Genomic DNA, 23445 nt, shown 5'->3' with positions numbered 1-23445 from the left:
AGTGAAGACGTGCGTGGAGTTTTAATCACATCATGTTTTATTTTTTCTCCTTTAAATATCGCCTTTTCAATAGTTGCTTCTTAATGAATGACTGGTTGTTTACTGTGGTTTACAACCAAGAATTTGGACATTAAAAAATTCTAATCAAAATACAGATGGAAAAAATTTTCCCTTTCAGTCTCTCATCTTTTATATTAGAATAAAAATAATTTGTCTTCCTTTTGGAAACTTAATAGTTTAAGAAAACCCATCATTCTCTTCTTGAAAACTTAAGTTTAATTAATCAGTTCTGAAGAAATTTAATTACAGTTCTGAAACTATAAAAAGCTCTTATAAAAGAAAAACAAGCGTAAGGCTAGAATAAGTTTCACCTCTTGAGCATAACTGTCATTTGAAAGAAAATGCAGTTAACAAATAATTTTTGCTGTATCTTCTCCATTGTTTAATCACTGAAGATACTTGGATTTTTTTTTTAAACAGCAGAAACAAGGCATGGAATTTGTTCTCTACCCAGGTAAAGATCATTTGAGTCCAAAGACCAGATTGCAAAACAGGCCTCAGATACCTGCAGAGGACGAGAGATGTTCAAGACAACCTGAAGGCAAGAAGGGGTGTGTTCTGTTGTAGGAGTTCTTAAATGAGAATTTTGTATCAGAATTATACCCTCTTTTATCTTTGAAAGTGAGTATATCTTCACGGCAGATTATTCTCTTGAAACAAGACGGACCCGATGACCACAGGGAAGTTATGCTTTGGGAGTGCTCATCAAATTAAGAAAAGAGAGACTTCCCTGGTGGTCCAGTGGTTAAGATTCCATGCTCCCAGTGTAGAGGGCCTGGGTTCGATCCCTGGTCAGGGAACTAGATCCCACATGCTGCAACTAAGAGCATGCATGCTGCAACTAAGACCCGGTGCAGCCAAATAAATAAATATTAAAAAAAAATCAAGAAAAGAAAGAGCTTATAAAAGGGGCCAAGTAGCTCAGAGGTGTTGTTCCTTCTGCTGAACTTCTAAATATGAGCACAGACGTCATAAGAGCAGGTGTTTCCATTGCCCTCTGTGTGTTTTGCTGCTACAACACACACATCTCAAAGACGTCCCATCAGCTCCTGGTTTTCGAGCTTCGGCCGTCCCAAAGGACCCCAAGCACTGTGGGTTTTAGGCTAGGGTTGGGGTTTGGTGAAAGTTGTTATTGCTTCAAAGGCAGAGGGCTGAACTTGGGGAAGCATGTGGCAACAGAAAGCTGTTCTCTGTTCCATGAAAGCGGTGGCATGATGCTTTCAGATCCTGCCTGCAGATTGCCCGGTATGTCTACAGTTAGCATTGCATTTATAATGGAAATAAGTGATCCGACACTCACGTAGCTAAATATAATTTATAATTTTGAGGTAAGGTTGAAACATGAAAGATCATGCTTTTCAAACTGCTGTGATGACTTAGACAGACAACTCATTTTAGATAATGGTGAATTAAGCCTGCCAGCCATCTGAACATTTTTCACCCATTTGTTCAAACACCTGCAGTTGGGTGCTAAACGTGCATGTTTAATTGCTTGAACTTAAATTATAAAATCCCTAAAGGATGTTTTTATCGTAGAAAATAAGTCTCTTTCAAAAACTGTCTGCCCGCTCCCCTGAGGTCCTTGCCTCTCTCAGGATGTTTGTGGCAGTCCCTCTTAGAAGAGGTCCGCTTTGAAATACAGGAAGTTCAGCTCTTCAGGGAAAATTCAGAGGTCTGAACCGTGAGCAACATCACTCCAGGCATTCCCTGGGGAGTCCACTTGGTCAGAAACAAGCTTAATGCAAGAGCTGTAGTTTATCCAGGTTTCTTGAAGGTGATGATTAACATGGTCAAAGGTCTGTTTTATCCGCCCAGAGGCCGCCTCTGTTTTTAAGCTCCAGCCATTCACCTCTGCTCTTGCTGACTTTCTGCAGCCACAGAAGATACCAGAACGGGATGAAAATGGCCCTGCAACAGAGCAGGGCACTCTTGGCTTGAGCCTTTTTATTTGTCCCTCCAGCAGTTCCTAGCTGTTGTGACGTCAAGGCTGCCATTCAAAGCAGAGAAAAAGGAAACCGTGGCCTCTCTTCGCATCAGTAGCCTGGACAAGCCGTTGTTTCTCAGGCATCCGCAACGCTCTCTGTCTGGCAGAGCTGTGCATTCCATGCCTGGGTGACCTGGTTAAATGGAGGAAACCAAATGCTCTCCGTTGAATGCTCTCCAAAACAAGCATTCCACCCTGAGCTTCTGAAGCACAGGCTTCACTGCGTCCGTCCGAGGACTGTAAATGGAGCTGCAGCATTGCTCTGCATTATCTGCTTGCATATGCAGCTTCTGTGTAGTCTTAAAAGAGAGTATATCATTAACAATGGCCTTCATTAACATATACTGCAACAAGACATTATGCTGCCTTTGGGGTCAGTGCTACAAAACCCTTTTTGGAAAACCAGTGCTGTGTTAAAAATCTTTTCGGAATCACAGTCAGAAGTTCAAAACCGCTGAACTGCCACCGGTTCTTCCCATCCCACTTCTGTTCACTCTGTTCCCCAATTTCAGATTTCTGAATTCTAGAAAGCTCTTGTATTTATGTACATATTAATTTCTCACGGTGCATTTTTGTGCTTGTATAGCCTCTGCATGTATATGAAAAAGAATCTCTACTATAAGGTGTAGATCACAGGCTCTGGATTTTTCCTTATGAAGAGTTAACACCTCTTGCTTTTCGGAGAGAAGGAGCTTTTTCAAAGTATCACAAAACCGCTCTCTGTTTAGTAACCAGCCAAGATCCCTACAGCAAACAACCGTCTCGCAAGGCCAGAAGCTCACTAATATAATGTTCTGATCGCTTACTTACATGCCTCAGAATTCACCGACTTAAGACTCAGTCTCCCGAGGGTGTGCCTTCTTGGGTTTCTCTGGCACCAGAGACAACATTGTTTTATTAGATTCTTGGAGGCAGACATGACAGTTACGAGAAAAAGCACAGCAATCACATTTTATATTCCAGCGTTGTCTTGGTTAAGTCAATAATATGCTTTTGAGGTTTTATGTTACAAATCCCATTAAATCTTTCTCAAAACAACCCTTCTCTGAACGCTTGATTGAAGGATATTTGCAGAAACCAAAACCATTTAATTTTATACAGAGGTGTATATACACGTGTCAGGCGGGATCTTGATAACACGTTGAGGCCTTTATAACTTGAATTATCATAAGACAAAATTCTTCCAGATTATAAACTCTTGTCTTCTGGGGAAAAAAGCAGAGATCTTCAGGTAACTAGATAAAGATAGAATAGGTGGAGTGAATCTTGTAAAGTTAGGATTTACACAGTTTACTAGACTGCGGTCTAGTTTTGCCTAGACAGTCAGACTTTCCCAGAGGCTAGCCTAATGCCATATGAATGCCGTATCCATGCCACCATAGATACAGTGGTGGGACCAGGGCATGGAGCTGATGAGCAGGTCTTCTCTATGGGGGCTTTGGGCTGGGTAAGCCTGAGAATCTTGAAATGAGAGGAGACCTGGGACATTACTTCCCATTTGTGGGCTGGAGAATTAGTTCTCTTATTGTCCACTACTATTTGCATATCAGTAATTCTTCTATTCTTCCTTTCTCTGTTATTCCCATTTCAAGAGGTCCTTGTTATCTGAAGATAACCGCTCCAAGAAAACTGTTACTTTGAGAGAATTGACTTAAAACTGAATCAGATATTTTAAAGAAACAGTAAAATTTAAAAAAAGATTTTATTGGGATTAAGTCTTGAAAAGTTAAAAAAAGTTGAATCTCAGTTTGTTTTACATTATATAACAGAAATTTGGGCTATGATGCAACAACAGGCTATTTCTTGGACCAAAGATTGTTCACTTCTGTGGCAGAATCATAAAGGGGGTGATTTTTGTTATAAGCATTTAATTTCCCCAAGGAACTCTCTTAATCTTTTGATACACAAACCATTCTCTTGAAGAGCCTACCTCTGGTATAATCATCTCTGTTGACTTTTGCTTCCTCAGTTGTTAACTGTTCAAACTCCCTTTGATCCTTATTTGTCAGTGACTGCGTGTGACTCACACAGTTCCCCAGCATCACTTTTATCAGCTATGTGTAAAACTGCAGTTTCTGTTACAAGTGAACTACATTGTATTTGCATTTTTATTCTGTAGTACTGAGCAGCCAAGAAAGTGAGCAGGAATAGATGCTGATGTTAACGAGTACTAAACACTAAGTGATCACTTTGTCATTGTTTTTTTTTTTTTGCGGTACGCGCGCCTCTCACTGTTGTGGTCTCTCCCGTTGCGGAGCACAGGCTCCAGACGCGCAGGCTCAGCGGCCACGGCTCACGGGCCCAGCCGCTCCGCGGCATGTGCGGTCTTCCCGGACCGGGGCACGAACCCGTGTCCTCTACATCGGCAGGCGGACTCTCAACCACTGCGCCACCAGGGAAGCCCCTGTCATTGTTTTTTATATTCTGATGATCGGTGCTTCCTTTTGCATCCTGGTAGCTACAGAGACTCAGAGAATGATCATTCAAGTAGTTAGGGACACCCCCCCCCCCGCCCCATATTATGGTACATTTAAAGCACTCAGTATGGCTTAGTGGGCTTTATAATCAACCACATGTAGATTTGTATGCCATTCCTGGCACTTAATAGATTTTATAATCTTGGGTGAGTTATTCGCAGAACCTCAGCTTCTTGGTGTGTCATATAGAGTCATAAAACCAACCTTGTGGAGTGGTCGTGGGGATTAGAGCCCACGTATATAAAAGTCCTGGGTAATGCCTAGTGCATGTAGCTCAAGAAATGATCCCTGTGAGGGTCACTATGGCAGTTGTGCAGTGCCGTACGTTTTATGAGACTTTCACATTCAGTTCAGGCTGAAGAACTTAAACTTTAGCAAAGTCACTGAAGATTTTTAAGGTGTGCATTTACCTGAGGAAACTAAGTTTCAGAAGGTCATATTTGGTGACTGTGTATGTCCCAGATTAGATCATATCATTTGATAGCCATTTTCTTCATGCTGTAGATGAGAACACCGAGTTCCAAGGAAACCGCATAACTTTCTCAGGACCACATGGTTTGCATCTGGCAGAGCCAAACCCAGAACCCAATCTTCCTACTCTTTACTGTGTTTTTCTGCCACGCAGTTGCTCGTTGGCAAGTGAACCAATTAAAAAGGCTGTCATAGTTGTCCAGGAACAAAGTGATAGAGGTCCGACATATTTTTTAGAATCGGGAATGGGTGGGAGAGGGCAAAGGCAGCAGTCACTGGAAACAAGTGCTGGTGAGACTTGGCGACCGATTGGCTCAGCTCTGTTCCCTGAAGAAGGGTTAGGGTCCAAGTTCTCAAGCCTGGTCCTATGGCCGTACAATTAATTAAGCTAAGATAAATAGACGTTGTTGGTTTTGTTGTTTCCTGATGAGTTTGAAAGGACCACCCTGTCCAGATGGAAGTATGTAGGATTGAAGGTAGGAGAAAGACGCCTGTGTGAAGAAATAACTTTGAGGTTCTAGTGCCAAAGAAGGAGCGTTGAAACCATTGTGCTGTATAGACGTATACACACCTCTGTGTGCGTGCGCGCGCATGTGTGTGTTAAACTGGATTTTGTGACATATTCCCAATTCAGGACTAAGCCACATTATAACTTACGGCTCAGTTATAATTATAAACTGTTATACCTTCATCAGAAAGAAGAGCTATTCCCATAGATTCTTCTGTGTCTCTGTGTTTGTTTTGTTGGATGGATCCTGCTGTGGCATGGAGAAACAGACTTTGCTGGGCCCTGTTTTGTAAACAAATCTGCTCACACACACTTTCTTCTATCATTGTATGTGTACACTGGCTCTGCTTTTCCCACCAGACACACGGAAGCCTAGGAATTTAGAAGCTTGTTTTCTTTTAGAAATATGCAGCCATCAAAGAAAAATGTGGGCATGCATTTAAAATGTGCACATCTACCCTGTGTAAGTTTTTGACTCTTCACAATTCTAACTCTGGGCCATGAACTCCTCAAGAACATCGCAGCCCGATGCACATACAGTACCCCTGGGAGGCATCCTAAAGCCACCTTAAAACTATTGATTGAGCTCAGCAAATAGAGAAAGCTTTCTACCCTCCAAGTTCATTCTGTGGGATTAGCCAGCCAAGATGATAAAGTATAATACTAGTTTTTCCAAGAAGAGGTGATTCGTCCCCTTCTTAGATTGGACTATGAACTTAGCATAATATATATTTATACAGTCACTTCCTACCTGTAGTTTTTTGCATGTTTTATTTAATATTCCAGCCAAGTTCAAGTTTTTATGACAGGAAGTATGTGAATGGTTATGACAGGAGTAAATAGCATTTGATCTTACGATTACAGGAAGTAACTTTTCATGCCAAATAAATCTTTGGGGGGAAAAGTGCCCGCTTATAAATTTAACGTACATAAATTTCCCAGAATCTTTGCTCTCTTAAGGGGAAATAAAACCAGAATGTGGTCTTATTTCTTTCCCTTCTTAACTTTTCTTGTCCACAGATGTCTTTGTTTTAGGATGAGGTATTTTCGGGTATTTCGTTGTGACCCAATATGACACGGAACCATTAAAAAAATTCTAAGTGAATATAATAAGGTCAAACGTTATAGAATAAATAGCATGAAAAGTTTGAATACCTTAAGTAGGAAATTACTTTTTCCTTCAAGAGTAAATGACCAAATTATCAATCACCATCGAAGCCAAGGAGGCCCGAGCTTCCAATTCCTTTGGTTTCCACGTTCCATAAGCACATGGGAAAGATAGTTTGTTTAACATCAGGTCTGCATATGAGCAAGTTTACAGAGAAAAGAAAGAATTGGATAGAACTTGAGTTACGTTCATCATAGGAGAACTTTGATAGAGGCTTTGTGTTTCCCTGACTTAAAAAAGAAGAAGAAAAAACAGGAAGAAAAGATTTTTTCCCCCTCATCTTTCTCTTTTCTTCTTAAAGCCTGAGGAGCTTGTAGCGAGAAGAAACTATCTGACACATTTCTGAGGACTGATGTTACACGTGCATGCGTCACATGAGTGAATGAATGCCTGACAGATCAAAATAATACTCAAGAAGTGCTTCCCAGTTCCGGGCGGCTGTGAGGCGGTGGTGCGGCGCCTTGTGATGGAGGGGCGAACCTTGCCTCTGTGCCGGGGATCCTCACTCCACCACTCTGACTGAAGGGATCTCTAGATCCCTTCTGCCTCCAAAACTCAGTATCACAAATTTTGCAAAGAGGTCGTTTGCAAATTATACAAAGCTGTTCTCAGAGAACAAACTGATGTGTTAGAGTTAGCAGTACTTAGTTGTCATTAGTTTTCTTTCAGTTCTGCGGAGAATATATTTGCATGTGACATGAGTAAAAGTCTGCCTCGAGTAGTAGTTTTCAGGGCGGCTTTTCTTAACACACCCCACAGCCTGGCGTGGCGGGCGGACGTGCTGATGGAAGGCTCCGAGCAGAGTGGTCAAGGTGAGGCTCCCTGGCTTTGAACCCTGACTCCACCACCTGCCAACTGTGTGACCGTGGTCAAACCCTTAAAGCCCCTGAGGCTCAGTTGTCCTTACCTGTAGGATGGGAATAATCAAAAGAACTGAGCTTGTAGGGTTGCTGTGAGGATCGAATGAGTAGATCCGTGTAGGTGCCTAAACCAGCCCTTGTAGTCACGTTGCTGTCACCATGGACAAACTGGCTGAAAGAGGCTGGGTGACCGGGACCAGAGCAAAGCATCGCCGAGGGAAGAGGCGGAACTCCAATGTGAGGCCTCCCGACTTCCCGCGTTGGGTCTGGTGCCCTTCCTGTGTGAGGCCACACCCCAACGTTTCTATAAAAGGGCCACTAAAGAGCGCACTCCTTTCCGTTGTTTAAAAGGAAACTTTGAGTAAACGTTAGCTGTGAAGAACATTTGTGACAGGGTTTTGTTTTGTTTGGGGGGATGGGGGGACAATGGGCCCAGAGGTCTGTAGAGCAAACACTGATTCTGTAAACTTGGGCTTGCAGGATGTCCACAGCATAGCAAATTAGAGCAGGACCTGGATAGTTCCTGTAGCTTAATCACATTCTGAATACCCACCCTTAGAAATGGTCCCCTCAGCCTTCCCCACTTACAGGAGTTCCTAGAGGGCCACGGCTTCTTGGCAGCGGCCACGTGGGTTGGGGTCATATTCTCCATACTGTCCCCGCGTGTATTTTAATGATCTTTATTCTGTTTTGTTCTACTTTTCCTTTCTCTTTTTGAAACCTCTGCATTGGCCACCCGGGACTTAAGAGGAACTTTCATAACGCACAGTCTGAAACAGGAACAAACTGCACAGAAGCTTTGAGAACTTCGAGCATGTGTATGAACGTGACACAGTGGGAGGGGAAATTAGATGTTCTAACATTTGAGTAAGTGTCTGGCCTCTAATCATTCACCAAGCTCAGTATCAATAGGAGTTTTTTAAGCTGTAGATATTTAAAACTGCACTCCCTCTAGGGTTCCTGTTCTTTGGACATCATACAGAGAGGTCCTCTTTACGTTGAGCAAGTTCATGATGAGGTCTTGGGAGTGAGGACAGGGGATGACTGTTGTGTAGTATTGTTGGTTTGAATCAAATCCTTAAGGACATTTATTGGTGCTGTTTCTTACTCATCCTCAATTTGAAGGTTATATTCACACCATGCATATGGTTTCCATACTCTTCTTTTTAAAATATCAGTTTTGGTAAAATTGTAAAAGCATTTCACATTCGTGAAAATTTCCTTCCAGAGTATAAAACACAGACGGTTTTATTAAAATTTTTCACATATATTCTTTATGTTTATCTTGAGTGTTCAAAAATGAGAAATACAGGAGCTGGGGTAGAAGAAATTAAGGGCTGAGCGGTGCCACGTAACAAATAACGTGAACACATTGGATCTGTTTGTTTTTATTCTTCAGTCCCATTAAGTGGAAGCTCGTGTTTTTCTCTTTCTGCCTGCATGAACTCCTCTGCCCTGTACCCCACCATTCCCACCCAAGATAGAAGCACATAAACAGCCTGAAAATAAAGGACAGGTTTTTTTTTTAAGCTCTTCATTTAGCAAAATGTCTACAAGTCTCTTCAGAAAATGAGCTGTGTCACACTGATGCTCTTTAAAATGGAATAAAAGCAATTTTTCTTAATTTGCCCAGTTATCAAGAAATTCTACTCTAAGTGATCAGGTTTGGCTAAAGCCAAGAGAAATACAAAAGGTCACATCTTAGCCCTTCGTGGTCGGTTTTCAAGGGGTGCTTTGGTGCGAAAATCACGTGGTCACCGTTAATGTGAAGGGGTGTTAGAAATAGGTGTTTTTCTGCCCCCATCACAGACAAATCTGAAAATGTTCCCTCTTCTCCCAAACCCTGGGGATGGCACTCAGAGGCTATGTCTTCAGTGTCTCAGCACCCAGTGGGGAAGTTGATTTCCGTATTTGAAATGTAGGGACAAACGAAAATAGCTCTTTTTCCTTGAAGGGTTAATGTTCTAAACAGCTTCAGATTGGTTCACTTGAATCTTAAAATTACTTTTCTGGTCACGCGCACTGAAGGTCTAAGCATTTGTGAAATGTCTTTTTTTTTTTTTTTCTTTCTCCTGATGCTGTTCTCTCTTGGCTGTCTTAATTACACAGGGGTTGAAAAACCAAATTAAAATTAGGCGTGGCTGGTAAACAGCGATCACGTTGCATGCTTTTAGCTTTGAATGCTTGTTGGAGTTACTTCTCCTCCCTGTATTGCTTTCCTCCCCACTTTTTTTTTCCTTTCCAAAGGAAATATCATAAGCTCTTTTAGAAGTACTCACAGGAAGTGAGTATCCATATGCTGGTTACTCGCCAGCAACTGAGCGTTGACAGGTGGAGAGTGCTGCTACCCTCCTCCCAGATTTATTTGAACCTTTCTGCCAGAGCCCGGGAATATTCAGGGTGTACAGACCAAAGGGTTTTTGTGTACTGAGGGAGTTACAGGAGGAAATTGGTCATCGCGCGTCATCTTGGTGGATGGTGATTCAGGGAGCTGTGACGGGGGGTCAGCGAGGCACGTGGCTGCCGCCGTTTCTGAGGTTTCTGCTCACTTCTCAGAGGGCGGGCGGGCTGTCTTCTAAAAATTAGTGCTCCCTCCACCGCCAACAACGATTCTTTTGCAATGAATCACTTCCAGAAATGAATAGCCACAGTTTTTTGGAATGAAGGTTGTGAAATCCCTCGTTTATAATGGCAGGTTTTCAGTTGGTGGTTTTATCAGAGAGAATTTCTCAAGATCAAAACGAAACTTCCTCTTTAAAAGGAAAGAAAGTACTCTCAATACAGAAAGCAAAAGTATTTCCAGTCTCCTCCTGACGCACTGTCACAGAAGATCTCTGTACTTGTATTTAGAGATACACGTCCATATACTTGCCTGAACGTGTGAGTCCTTGGAATTACGGATTCATTGCCGGTAGCTGGTGATCTCCTCCGCAGAAGGTGGCTAACTACAAGAAATGGTACGTGCGGTGAGTAGGTGGTAGATTCTGAAGATTATTGCTAACCCCATGCTCATCCTCTTGAGTCATGGATTCAGAGGACTGCTAGCAAGCTCTTAAATACTTCTGCTTTGTATGATTTAATGGATGGAGCTGCAGGACTCATGGAAGCCTGTGAAAGGTTTTTCAGAACATGGGTTAATTGCATAATCATTGAATCTTTTGAATATACTAGTCCTTTTGAGGAAGAAAAGATGTTTTACAGAAGGAAGCAGTTTGGGGGGGGCTTTTAGAGATGCAGTTACTTCTCTTCTATATTTATTTTAAGTATCACTCCATCTTCTTGTGTGAAAGAAAGAAATGACTACATGGTTTCAACAGAGAAAAAGTTATGCCAACTCTTTAAGTGAAGAAACTTCATCCACGTGTTACTCCTAACTGGATTTTTGTCCTCGTGACTATTCACAAGGGGAAACTACCCCATGAAAAAGACTAACCTTCTGGCAGTATCTGCGATGTGTCTCACCCAGAACCCGGTGGGCTTTCCATAGATTATTGGCAGCACTTTATCGAGGGGGCAAAGAGAGGGAATCCAGTTACTGGAAACAGTGAGTGCAGCTTCAGAAATTGTTCTCTCTCCTGAGCGGAGAAGTTGTTTGACCTACTGACTCATTTCATAGGAATTGGGGAAAACAACCTAGTGTGGTTTTCATTGTTAGTCCTGGAGGATTCCAAAGTCTGTGTGTCTGCAAATAAGATGAGCTGGAGAAAGGTAGTGTGGCCACTTGCTGTTTCTACTTGCTTGTTCTCCTAATGGAATTCAGTCCCTTGCTTCCAGGACAAGTCTAGCCTGTGCTTGGGGATCCTTTGTGTGGCTGTTCAGTGGTGAGTACGGATGACAGCAGTTTCTGAGTTTTACTAGTTTTTGCTTCTCAGTTTCTAAAGGGCATTTTATCCAAGTAAACGCTTTAAAGAGCATTGTTTCCTGGCACATTTATGCTACGTTTTATGTTGACCTGTAGAAAATACACTAGGTGCGGTGATAGTTATAAGAGATAGCATAACCGGTAGACAGCAATGAAAGTTAAGATTGAAGATATATTTTGATAGAATAGATTTTTGCAGCTTAATGATATGAAGGCAGTTTCGATTTTGACACAATTAAGTGATTTTTTTGGTAATGTTATTTAAAACACAAGTATGGAAGGTAACAGTATATTCTAGCAGAAATAATATAATTACTAATAGTTCATGAAAGGCATATATTTTTGGCTACTAACATAATATTTATATGAGAGAAACTTGATTCTTGATGTTTTGGTTTTAAAGTAAGTTTTATCCAATCAGCTAAAGGTATCAAAAGAGAACAAAGTAAGTATACTGTACTTGGATAAAAGTAGAAGCTGAGGGTGTTTGAAGTGATTGCTATTTAAAGTGTTAGATTATGGCCTCTGTGTAATTTCATATATGATGGGTCCACCAGATCACACCCTCAAGTTCTGTTCTTCACTATTGCAAAAGATGCTTAGTGTATAATTACTACAGAGTTTCTCATTCTCTTTGGAGATGGCTGAGGAGAAAGTTGATTCGGTCATGCTGGCGCTGTTTATCCAATTTACTGCTTTATGTCTGAATGCCTTAGGGTGGGGCTCTTACCCTTGCCAGGGTGTAGGACCCCTTTGAGATTGTGATGGAAGCCACAAATCCTCTTCCCACACTCATACACAAACACTCGCCCGCATTTAAGGCGCTTTTGCAGCCACAGCGGGGCTCATCTGCGGGCCCCGCTTAAGGGCCCCGCCAAGATCAAGACCTCACCGTGACTCTGCCATTCCCTGGCTTCCCAGCAACACTAGAATTTAAAAGAGGAGGCATCCAAGTCGGAAAGAAGTCATTCTCTGTGGTTGCTGGGTGGGGATAGATATAAGGTAGTTTAGCTGAGTACACAAAAAAACGCCATTAAAAAGAAAATGTAGCCCTTATAGGCCGTCAACTAAATTTAAGTCAGTACTGTAATGCTGTTGTGGAAAAAAATAGACATGATTCTTGAGTGTATTAAAAGCAGTATGACATAAAAGAGTAAGAAAATAAGACTTGGCATTAGTCAGACTCATTATTATGTCCAATCTGAGTCACATTTGAAAAAAGATTTTGGGTAATCGTGAAGAGCTCCGATATATAAGCAACAGAAAGTTATATACCCTTCTAGCAAAAGAGAAAGTAACCAGAGGTTTTAGTCCCCAAAAGGCTAAAGGACTTCTTGCTAAAGGTTTTTAAGTAGTAACAGTCTGATTTATCTTTGTAACACACTGCCTGCTTTCAGCAAATTGCAGTACTTTAAATGGCTGTCCTGTGTAGGGACACTTGTAACACTTATGTGGTAGCTTCGGCCAGAGTGAAATAAATTCAAATAAAACCAAAGAGATGTCGTCAGGACATAAAGTATATAATAAATACACTTCTTTGTTGATTAATAGATAAGAAAATCTCGATTGCCAAGATGATAAAGTAAACGAGTGGCTGAGGGAAGTTATGAAATCTCTGGGATCTCTTTCAAGATGAGAATAGGGAATTCTGTTTTAGACGGTGGAAACATTGATTAATTCCTTCTACAAGCTCTGAGGGCCTCCTTTGCTAGATGCTCACGATCTGATAGAGGAGGCAAAGGTACAAAAACAGATTCACAGTGTATGATTAGTGCTCTGGCAGCAAGAAAACAGCACATGCCGCAGGACCTCATAACACTCAGCCACCATCCGTGAGTCTTGCCAGCGGAGGTGGTGTCTGAATTCACCCTTAAAGGACAGCCTTCAAGGAGTTAGCTGGACCAGGGAGGCAGGCGTTGTGGCGAGAGCTTCAGGCAGGAGGAACACTGTAGGCACAGGCTCAGAGCAATAGGTGGTATGGTGGACGGTGTGGGGAAAGGAATGATGAGAGAAGGTGAAGCAGAAGGAATCACTGATAGAGGGGTCGAATGCGTTGTGCCGTGTTTGCCTGAAGGTGTCCACCTAGGAGGGTAACGAGGCCAGATGTACTCTTCAGAAAGATCACAGGGCTGCCCTGGAGGGAGCGGCCTGTGTGTGTGTGTGTGTGTGTGTGTGTGTGTGTGTTGGGGGCGGAGGGGATGGGTCGGGCAAGGGGCGAGGAGACCAGACAGAAAGAAAGCTCTCGTCATCCAGTGAGGAAAGGACGAGGACACCGATGGCTGTGGATTCCAGAGAGATCAGCGCGGTGAAAACCGGGAAAATGTGAAGTAAGGTTAGCGGCTTAGGTTATTAGTTGGTATCGATCACCACAGAATGAAATCCAAGAGGAAAAACAGTTTGATGGGGAAGACAAGGCGACGTGGATGGAGCAGGCCGAGGTGTAAGAGCCCAAGCGGGCCGGAAGGCGGTTTTTATGGATGTGGACCTTGAAATGTAGGTTAGCAGCAACAATTCGAAGTCGGTGGTGGCCTTGACTTGTGTGAAGACCTGTTGCTAAAGCAGTGGGTCACTCTTCCAAATTGTTTATATGGTATTTAAAATTTTTTCTGACTAACTTGTAATGAAACTTTAAAAAATATATAGAATAAGGGCCTCCCTGGTGGCGCAGTGGTTGAGAGTCCGCCTGCCGATGCAGGGGATACCGGTTCGTGCCCCGGTCCGGGAGGATCCCATATGCCGTGGAGCGGCTGGGCCCGTGAGCCATGGCCGCTGAGCCTGCGCGTCCGGAGCCTGTGCTCCGCAACGGGAGAGGCCGCAACAGTGAGAGGCCCACATACTGCAAAAAAAAAAAAAAAAAAAAAAAAAAAAATATATATATATATATATATATATATATATAGAATAAGATGAAGATGAAATAAAAATTACCTCTGATTCCATCACCCAAAGCTCTGTTAATATTTATGTATATTTATTTCCTTCCAATATTTTTCTGAATATGCACACATGTGTGTGCACACCCACACACACACACACAGTTGCAAGATCAGCATCATTCTGTATAGGCATTTTTATATCTCACATTAAATTCACATCTTCTCCACATGCTTTAAACTGCTTTAAAAACATTTTAAAATGTTTTTAAATAATGGTGCATTATTCTCTAATTTGGGGGTATTCAGTTTGCTTGCATTTTTTTAAAAGCTATTTTTACATTACAATAATTATCCTTTTGTTTTTAGTATAAATAAAACTTTTAATTATATTTTGGCTAGAATTTTCCTGAGAAGTTTTTTTTAATTGATTTACAATATTATATTAGTTTCAGGTGTAGAGCATAGTCATTCAACATTTTAATAGATTATACTTCATTTAAAGTTATTACAAAATAATTTTATAAAAGGTAGTTTGTATCTCTTAATCCCATACCCCTGTTTTACCCCTCCCCCCATCCCTCTCCCCACTGGTACCCAGTAGTTTATTTTCTAAATCTGTGAGTCTGTTTCTTTTTTGTTATATACATTCATTTGTTTTTTTTTAAACTTACTATTATTTATTTATTTATTTATTTATTTATTTTGGCTGCTCCAGGTCTTAGGTGTGGCATGCGGGATCTTTTAGGTGTGGCATGCATGCAGGATCTAGTTCCCCAAGCAGGGATCGAACCCATGCCCCCTGCATTGGGAGCTCAGATTCCTACCCACTGGACCACCAGGGAAGTCCCTACATCCGTTTATTTTATTGTTTTAGATTCCACTAACATACAGTATTTGTCTTTCTCTGTCTGACTTATCTCACTCAGCATAATACCCTCTAGGTCCATCCACGTTGTTACAAATGGCAGAATTCCACTCTTTTTCATGACTGAGTAATATTCCATAGTGTGTGTGTGTGTGTGTGTGTGTATACATATATATGTGTATGTATATACATACACACACACACACCTCCCACATCTTCTTTATCCACTCATCTGTTGATGGACACGGGTTGCTTCCATATCTTGGCTTTTGTAAATAGTGCTGCTATGAACATAGGGGTGCACGTTATCTTCTTCAATTAGTTTTTATTTTTTATTTTTTTGGATATATACCCAGGAGTGGAATTGCTGGATCATATGGTAGTATTTTTAGTTTTTTTGTGACACCTTCATACTGTTTTCCATAGCGGTTGCAACGATTTACATTTCCAGCAGTATACAAGGGTTCCCTTTTCTCCACATCCTCACCAAAATTTGCTATTTGTAGATTTTTTGATAATAGCTGTTCTGACAGGTGTGAGGTTATACCTTATTGTGGTTTTGATTTGCATTTCTCTAATAATTAGTGTGTTGACTATCTTTTCATGTGCCTATTGGCCATCTGTATGTCTTCTTTGGGAAAATGTCTATTCAGGTCTCCTACCCATTTTTTAAACTGGATTGTTTGTCTTTTTGATGTTGAGTTATATGAGCTGTTTATATATTTTGGATATCAATCCATTATCAGTCATACCATTTTCAAATATTTTCTCCCATTCAGTAGATTGTCTTTTCGTTTTGTCCCATTCAGTAGGTTGCCTTTTTGTTTTGTGGAAGGTTTTCTTTGCTGTGACTGTAATTAACCTTTTAAATACATGCGTCTTGGACATATTTTTAATGATTTCCTTAGGATAGATTCCTTGAAGTGTACTTATTAAGGCAAAGGAGCTGATACCCTTTGCCTGTTTGTTTTCTAGAAAATTTATATCAAGTCACACACATTCTAGCAATGGATGAAATGCCCGTTTCACCATAATTTCTTGAGTTTTACCTATTTTTAAATCTTTGGACAAAAACATTACATTATTTTTGGTTGATTTATTCAACAGCTATTTGATGAGTACCCACTCTGTGACAGGCATGTGGCATTTTTTAATGGCTATTAGTAAAGTTTAACTTCTTTATGTGTTTTTTAGTCCATTGTTTCCTTTTGTAAATGTTCTGTTCATGTCCATTACCAACTTTTCTGTTGAGGTGTAATTCTTCTATAATGTATTTGAACTGTTCTGTAATTTATTTAGTCTTGTGTGTGTGTGTGTGTGTGTGCGCGCGCGTGCACACGTGTGCATGTGATATTTGCAGCAAATATTTTTCCCAGCTTCTTTGATTTTTAATTTTGCTTATGATTTTTTGAGATATAGAACCTTTACACTTTATTTAGCTGAAAATGAAATGATTTTTGTCTGTTTTTTTTTTTTCCTTTGTGACTTCTGTTACGTTGGGCTTAGGAATTCCTTCCCACTCAGAAGTTGGAAAATATTCATCTAATTAAAAATTTAGAGAAACATTTTTTATGTAAAATACCAAATTAGAAGTGAAGTGTGAGAAAAAGATCCAAATGGGTTTTTTTTTTTTTCACAAAGTAGATCCATCAGCATTGTGTGCTGAGTCATCTGCATTTACCCAGTTAATCTTTGGTGCTTCTTTTATATTTCAAGACCTTGTACTGTTATATCTAGCTGTAGGAGTCCATGAGTTTTGGTGGATATTAGCACCCAAGTGGAGATATGAAAATACTTTTTTTCCAACATCTTATTATAAAAAATCTCAAGCACACAGCAAAGTTGAAAGAATGTTACAGTGAACCCCCATATATACACCTACTAGATTCTGCAATTAATGTTTTAGCACTTTTTCCTTTATCATTTATTTATTCATATGATACCTTTTAAACCTCCTGAATCATTTGAATTCAAAACTGGGCTCAAAGACATTTTCTTTCATTCTGTTTTTTCTCTAACTTGTAGGCTTGATTTCCAGGAAACTTTTAGCAATTTATATTAATACAGTAAAATAGTGAACATCCTAATAGATACCAAAAGAAACTGCTTGGTTTCTCTTAATTTCATGGATATGGTTTGATTTGTCAGCGTTATGATGATGATTCACATCACAGTGGGTTTGTTTTTCAAACATCATCTCTGTTAAGGGCTCCGTCCTCCACGACAGTACAGATGCTTTTTGTTCTTTTCGGATGGAACTGAAGGGGACATTGAAGAAAGGGATAGAAAGGCCCCTCAGTAGACACCGAGATGCTTGTGTAAGTCTGTGGTGGGTGGGCCTTGCCACAGCTGGCAAGGGGGCTGGCTGGGCCGCAGTGGGCTTTTGAGAGAAGGCTTTTGCTGGAGTCAGCCACGTTCCCGAGTAGCTGCCATCAGGCTCTGCCACCCGAGCCCTCAGCATGAAGGCTGCCTTTGCCCAGGGCAGCCTGTCCCAGACCTGCCCTGCTAATGTTTGGCTTTGAATGTCCCTGGTTCACAGCGAGTGACCAGGATGAATAAACCTTAGGTCAAGGAGCTTAGTCACCTCTTTCCAGCCTAAATGATGAGCACCCTAAATTCCCATGAGTTTTTGGTGCTTGAAAGCATCTCAGCTTAGAGATGGGTTTGCAGCCATGTCTCAACAGCAGACCGACCTACCGCGTCTGCCTCTCGGTGCAGCAAACAAGTAGTTGATGGAAGAAGGCACAACCTGCGTTAAAAGACTCACCCATGGTCACTGCTAGAAATTAACCATGGTTTAATTTTTGTACTTTTTCTTCCCCATCCAAGCCTCAATTTCCTATATGCAGAATAAGTTGATTTCATTAGATTATATAGAAGATTTTTTTTCTTTATCCTAAACCTTTGATTTTAATCTAGAGCATTAAATGTAGGTCAGTATTCACCCCTTTCTCAGAAATCTGGGAAGACAGTTTTTTGTTTTTGTTTTTGTTTTTTTCCAGTTTCTTTGAATAATACTTTCCAGGCTGTTAAGACCATCGATGAAGCTCACCAGACTCTGGATCTAAGGCTAGAATTGTAAAGCCGTTAGTTCCTTGTGAAAGGAATGAGAGGGCATTCCTGACACGGCGCAGAGAGGGAAGCCTTACTCACAGGAAGCATATTAGCTGACTAGCTGCTTACAGAGCATGTTCCCTCCTCGACCTCCAGGAGACTCATCCTGTGGTCCAGTGTCACCTTTGTTCTAAATATTCTGCTCGTAGCGGATGATGTGATAGTATTTTAGAAGTCTAGCCAACCAGTGCTTTGAAATGGAAGGATAGCTATACTGAAAAAATTTAACATAATCTAAATTGATATTCTAGTAATATCAGTATTCAGAAGAGGCATCCTATTTGAGGGATTTTCAGGAAAAAGAAAAGTTCAAGAACCTGAGTTTTTCCCATGCCACTGTCCCCTCTCGCCTTTACACTCCAGCAAGACTCAGCTTGTTGCTTCCCAAACCCGCCGGGCCATTTCCTGTTACCCTCCCTTTGAACACGCAGCGCCTCCAGCCTTACCCCTCTGCCCACCTCCCGAGCACCATCACGCCCCACCCAGCCCAGTGCTGCCTTTCACTCTGCAGATACACAAATACTAAAGTGTGGAGTTTATTTGGCTTTCATTAATTTGTCAGAAGCAAGGGGAGGGTAGTTACAAAGCACTACTCTAACCTGTTATTTTCCACACTATTAGAATGTAAAGCAGACTGATGTAAGAACCGGCTGTCCCCACCAGTCATCACCGTGCCGTGCATAGGGTTTATGAATCGTCTTCTAAATCCACAGCTAGTTTTAAAATCTAGCTTCCGGGCTAGGTCTGCAGGAAATACGACTGAGATCATAAATGCTATGGAGTGAGTATGAAGTTATTTACCAGGTCCTGTTATGTTAGCATTGGGAGTCGTACGAAAGCTGCTTTGTAAGCTGGGTTGTACCTGTTTGGAACCTAGTATCTCCAAAGGGGTTAACATGTCAAAAATATAAATGGCTTTAAAATGAGTTTAAATTAAATCATAAAGTTTTTAAACATAAAATAAGGTTTGGGGTGCATTCACAGGCAGTGGGATTATATAACAGGTTTGTAAGGAAAATAAGATATGTGAGGTACGTCCTTAACTTTTAAGATAGATGTCTTGAAGAGAAAACTCTAATGAAATACCCTATGGTGTTACTCTCAGGGATTAAAAACAACAGAGGGCACAGAAACAGTGTTTTAGGTAGATGGGTGATATTTTCCAGTACGGAATCTTTCATGTACTGATTTGAGAGCCCTCTCATTTGAAACTGAAGTATGAATATCATCACCACTGTGGTGATAACAGTGTCAGTTAGCTGTGACCTAATCTGTACCAACCATGACTAACCAAGGATTCCAGGTCACTTCGGTTGTATTTCCTGTGGCCTCACTGTTCCAGGGGCAGGATTAACAAGGAATAACTCATTTCTGTGTTCAGGCCTCTAATTCTTCATTCATGTAAACAATAGGTGAGAATAGACCTGACCCAACACAGGTGCAAGAGATTAGTAATACTAACAGTAGGTAACACTTTTAGCTGGGCCCCATATGTCAGGCACTGGGCCGAGTACTTTACTTGGTTGTCTGTTTTAATAAGCAATCCTGTGTGGCAGGTGCTATTATTATACCCATTTTACAGCTAGGAAACTGAGGCACAGAGAAGTTTTTTTCTCCCAAGATTACATAGCTAGTAAGTGGAGGAGCCAGGATCAAATCACAGAAGTCTGGCTCCTAAACCCAAGCTCTTAATTTGTATCCTATTCAGTTTCCATAAATGACTCATATTTTGGAGGTATTTTTATCCTTTGGGGCCACTCAATTTCAATTAGTCAATTATCTTTTGAAGTGATTTTAATGTATTAGGGAGGATGGATGCAGCCCCCAAAGCTGCGCATTATCGTGCCTTACCTTGCTCTGGATCTTCACCTGGTTACAGCTTGTCATTAATGATGCACATTACCACAACCTGCCCCCACGGCTCCAGCCAATGCGCTTTTGGTAATCAGAGAGTAGTATGTCCAAAAAAGGTAATTAACAAAGCAACTATCCCAACTACCAAAAACCGATGAGGTGTGGCCCATGATGGAATCACCTTTTCTTTTATTACTGGAAATGAACAGAAACTCATTAATATTGTGCCTTCCAGTAAGTTCAGGCCCTATCATTTAAGCGCACTGTCAGGACCCAGAAATCTGTCATCTTGTGAGACTATTATTGCTTGGTAGACTGACTACATAATGCCTCAGTCAGGAAGAGCGGGTTTTCCAGTGATATGGCACAAAGGCCCTTCATGCGTTGGTCTCATCTTTTGGCATTACCCCATCCTTACCCCTATTCCATGATCTCTGGTCCAGCCAGATGAAGCTGGTCATGTTTGCCCTCTGTGTGGAATCTCTTTCCTTCCCTCTCTTCCTAGCCAACCACTACTGTTCCCTTCAGATGAAACCTCCTCCAGGCAGCCTTCCCTGACTGCTCAGGACCAGGTCAAGTGCCTCACATGCTTCCACAGCACCCCTTTGTGCACACATCATACCAAGTTCTAAATTCCTGTTTCTTGTCTGTCTTCCCTGACTTGCACTGGCCCTTTAAGAGCCAGGATTGTTTACCTTTGGATAAAGGTTTACCAGTATTGTTTACCAGTATTGTTTACCTTTGGATAAACACCCTGACACACAAGACAGTGCCTGACACATGGCAGGTACTCAACAAATGTTCGAATGAAAGAGAGGTAGAAATGACATACTTGGTGACAAGGGAAACTAATGTATGAAATATCCAGTGTTGACAGTTCCTAAGGTACATTCATGATATTACCTGACTGAATCCTCACCGCAACTCTGGGAAGTCAATTTCTTTAACTCCATTGCACTGACATGGAAACATCAGCTTACCCTGGTGCATATACACAGTTTGTAGGTGGGAAAGCCAGGACTTGAGCTTCGGTTTCTGACCCCAGGTCTTACGTTCTGACATACCATGTGAATATTCCAAGGCCGGTCTTAGTCCAGGTATTAGACTCTGTAACAAGGCAGTGTGTCATTCTTGTCCTCACCGAGTAGATCCAGAGGGAGAATCAACAGGTTTTAATTTCTCTCCCTTTTAATGTCTTCCTTGGCATCCTTCTACCCCCCATCCCCACCCACGTTTCCAGCGAAAGCCTTACAGTGACCTGTGATGGATCCTTTCCAAGTTTCTAGGTGTTGACGGTGAATCTTTTGTATGCAGACCAAGCTGGCTGCTGCTCTTATTTGGGGGAGAGGGGTAGTAGAGCTTTTGGAAAAATGGAGAACTGCAGGGGTTCTGGTAAAGCTCTTGAGCAAACTGAGTAAGATCCTGGTGTATTAGGGAGTACGAAATGAGCAGGGTGGGAGGTGTGTGTGTCTGGGCACCGAGAAAGTGAGCAAGAGGGTATGAGTCGGGCTGGTTCGGTTGACAAGTAAGAGGCTGTTGAGAGGTTGCTGGCTGTGTAACTGACCAGTTGAATAGATCTTAATATCAGACTGGGGTGTTCTCCACGGGCCTGCTGGCGGGGGCGGGCTGGGCCGGGCGGCAGGGCAAGTTGGCAGCATCTTGGACACACAGAGCTAGGTATGACGGACTCACCTGGAATGCAGGGCCTGTTGTCATTTCCGTAAGCAAGTAACCCGCGGAATACAGAGTCAGGCAGAGAGAGATTTGGGCAACGTTTCCTAAACTTTAAAAGTTCAGGATTTAATACTCAGCCCTGCTCTGTTCTAGGTACTCCTGGGAATGTTGTCAAAGGGAGGAATTTTTAATTTCACACAGAAATTAATTTTGCCACCATGATAGAACGTTAGACAAAGTTCATAAATTCCTCCAGTGGTGGTTTGGAGTGTCAGTTATGGACGTCTCCTTTTGTACCTGGTTATCCACAGTAAGAAGCCATCCCAGCATTTTATTATGGTTTAACTGGGGGGTGGGCAAGGTCAGGATGAAATGGTGATGCAGTTCGAAGTACCTTCTACAGGACATTCACAGATCAGAGTGACTCAGGGAGGTCAAGGCAGGCTGGCGTCATTGTTCATTCAGTCAACAAAGATTTCTTGAGCAGCTGCTGTGTGCCAGGCACTGGTTAGCACTGAGAAGATGATGACAGTGATCTCTGTCACCATGGAACCTGAGTAAATGCACAGAAAAGCAGTCTATTAAAACTCAGGCTCCATGAGACGAGGGGAAAGGTGCTCTGTGATGAAAGAGGGCCTTCCTTTCAAGTGGTTCTGTGAGGAGGTGACTTCCAAGGTTAGAGCTGCAGGATGGGAAGGAATGTGTGGGCGGAGGAGTTGGGGGAAAGGTTCCAAGCACCGAGAACCGCACGTTTAAGAGGCTCTGGAGGGCTTCCCTGGTGGCGCAGTGGTTGAGAGTCTGCCTGCTGATGCAGGGGACACGGGTTCGTGCCCCGGTCCGGGAGGATCCCACATGCCGCAGAGTGGCTGGGCCTGTGAGCCGTGGCCGCTGAGCCTGTGCGTCCGGAGCTTGTGCTCCGCAACGGGAGAGGCCGCAGCAGTGAGAGGCCCGCCGCGTACCGCAAAAAAAAAAAAAAAAAAAAGAGGCTCTGGAGTGGGAAATGAGTCTGGCCTTTGAGGATCAGGAAGAAGGCAGGTGTGGCCCAGGTGAGGGAGGGGCAAGCAGGTGCGGCCCCTCAGAGGCCTTCAGCTTGGTCCCTCCCTGCTCTGGAAGGTGTCCATCCCAGAAGTCTCAGGGACATGCTCGATGATCCCCGGAAGTGTCCGCGGCCCAGGCACCCAGGCTCTTAGAGCTCTTGTCCCCAGAAGGCTGCCTGCCACCTTCATCTCCTGATACTGTCACTTGTTGAGGGGAATAAATAAGGATATACAGCAAAAGCAGATTTTAGTGAAACCAGTAGTCATATCAGGTGCCCCAGAGTGTGAGAATATGCCCACAGGACTGTACAGTGACTTTAAATGGAACTGGTTTTAAACCGATGATCTGCCCGCCGTACCGTGGGTCACACGTGCCAGTCTTGTGAGCAGGAACACAGCCAGGCCGGCAGGATTTAAACAAAAACCCTGGTCAGGGCTGCCAAGTGGAACCTGCGCTCTTGGCCCCCGAGGTTCTGGTGGTCCGCCGAGCGGGCGGGGTGGGAGAGGCCCTCTTCTGACGTTAAACCTCCTCCAGTCCAGGCGTCCCCAGCCAGCAGCCTGGCGGCCTCCTGCTTGGCGAGTCCCTCCCGAGTCCCGAGTCCCGTGTGGGAAGGGAGTGCTCCCCTGCGCTGCCC

General features: G+C 42.5%; 1 protein-coding gene across 5 annotated transcripts in view; it reads left to right on the top strand.

Moving 5' to 3' along the window:
• Positions 1 to 23445, top strand: part of LOC309810579 (uncharacterized protein) — a 200182-nt gene that overhangs the window by 159393 nt on the left and 17344 nt on the right. For 2 of the 5 annotated variants that reach the window (XR_014295023.1, XR_014295024.1), the window contains one exon: positions 10379 to 10485. The exons of 2 other annotated variants lie outside the window; for them this stretch is intronic. The gene's annotated coding sequence lies outside the window, so the exon portion shown is untranslated. Of the gene's footprint in view, positions 1 to 1934; positions 10486 to 23445 lie in introns of all 5 variants that reach the window. One more of the 5 variants, XM_082632689.1, reaches the window with a different exon arrangement.

This window comes from Mesoplodon mirus (genome assembly GCF_964341445.2).
Source record: "Mesoplodon mirus genome assembly, chromosome: 9".
In the NCBI taxonomy this organism is placed as follows: domain Eukaryota; kingdom Metazoa; phylum Chordata; class Mammalia; order Artiodactyla; family Ziphiidae; genus Mesoplodon; species Mesoplodon mirus.
Note: the sequence above shows the minus strand (reverse complement) of the source record. Positions and strands in the feature narration are given on the sequence as shown.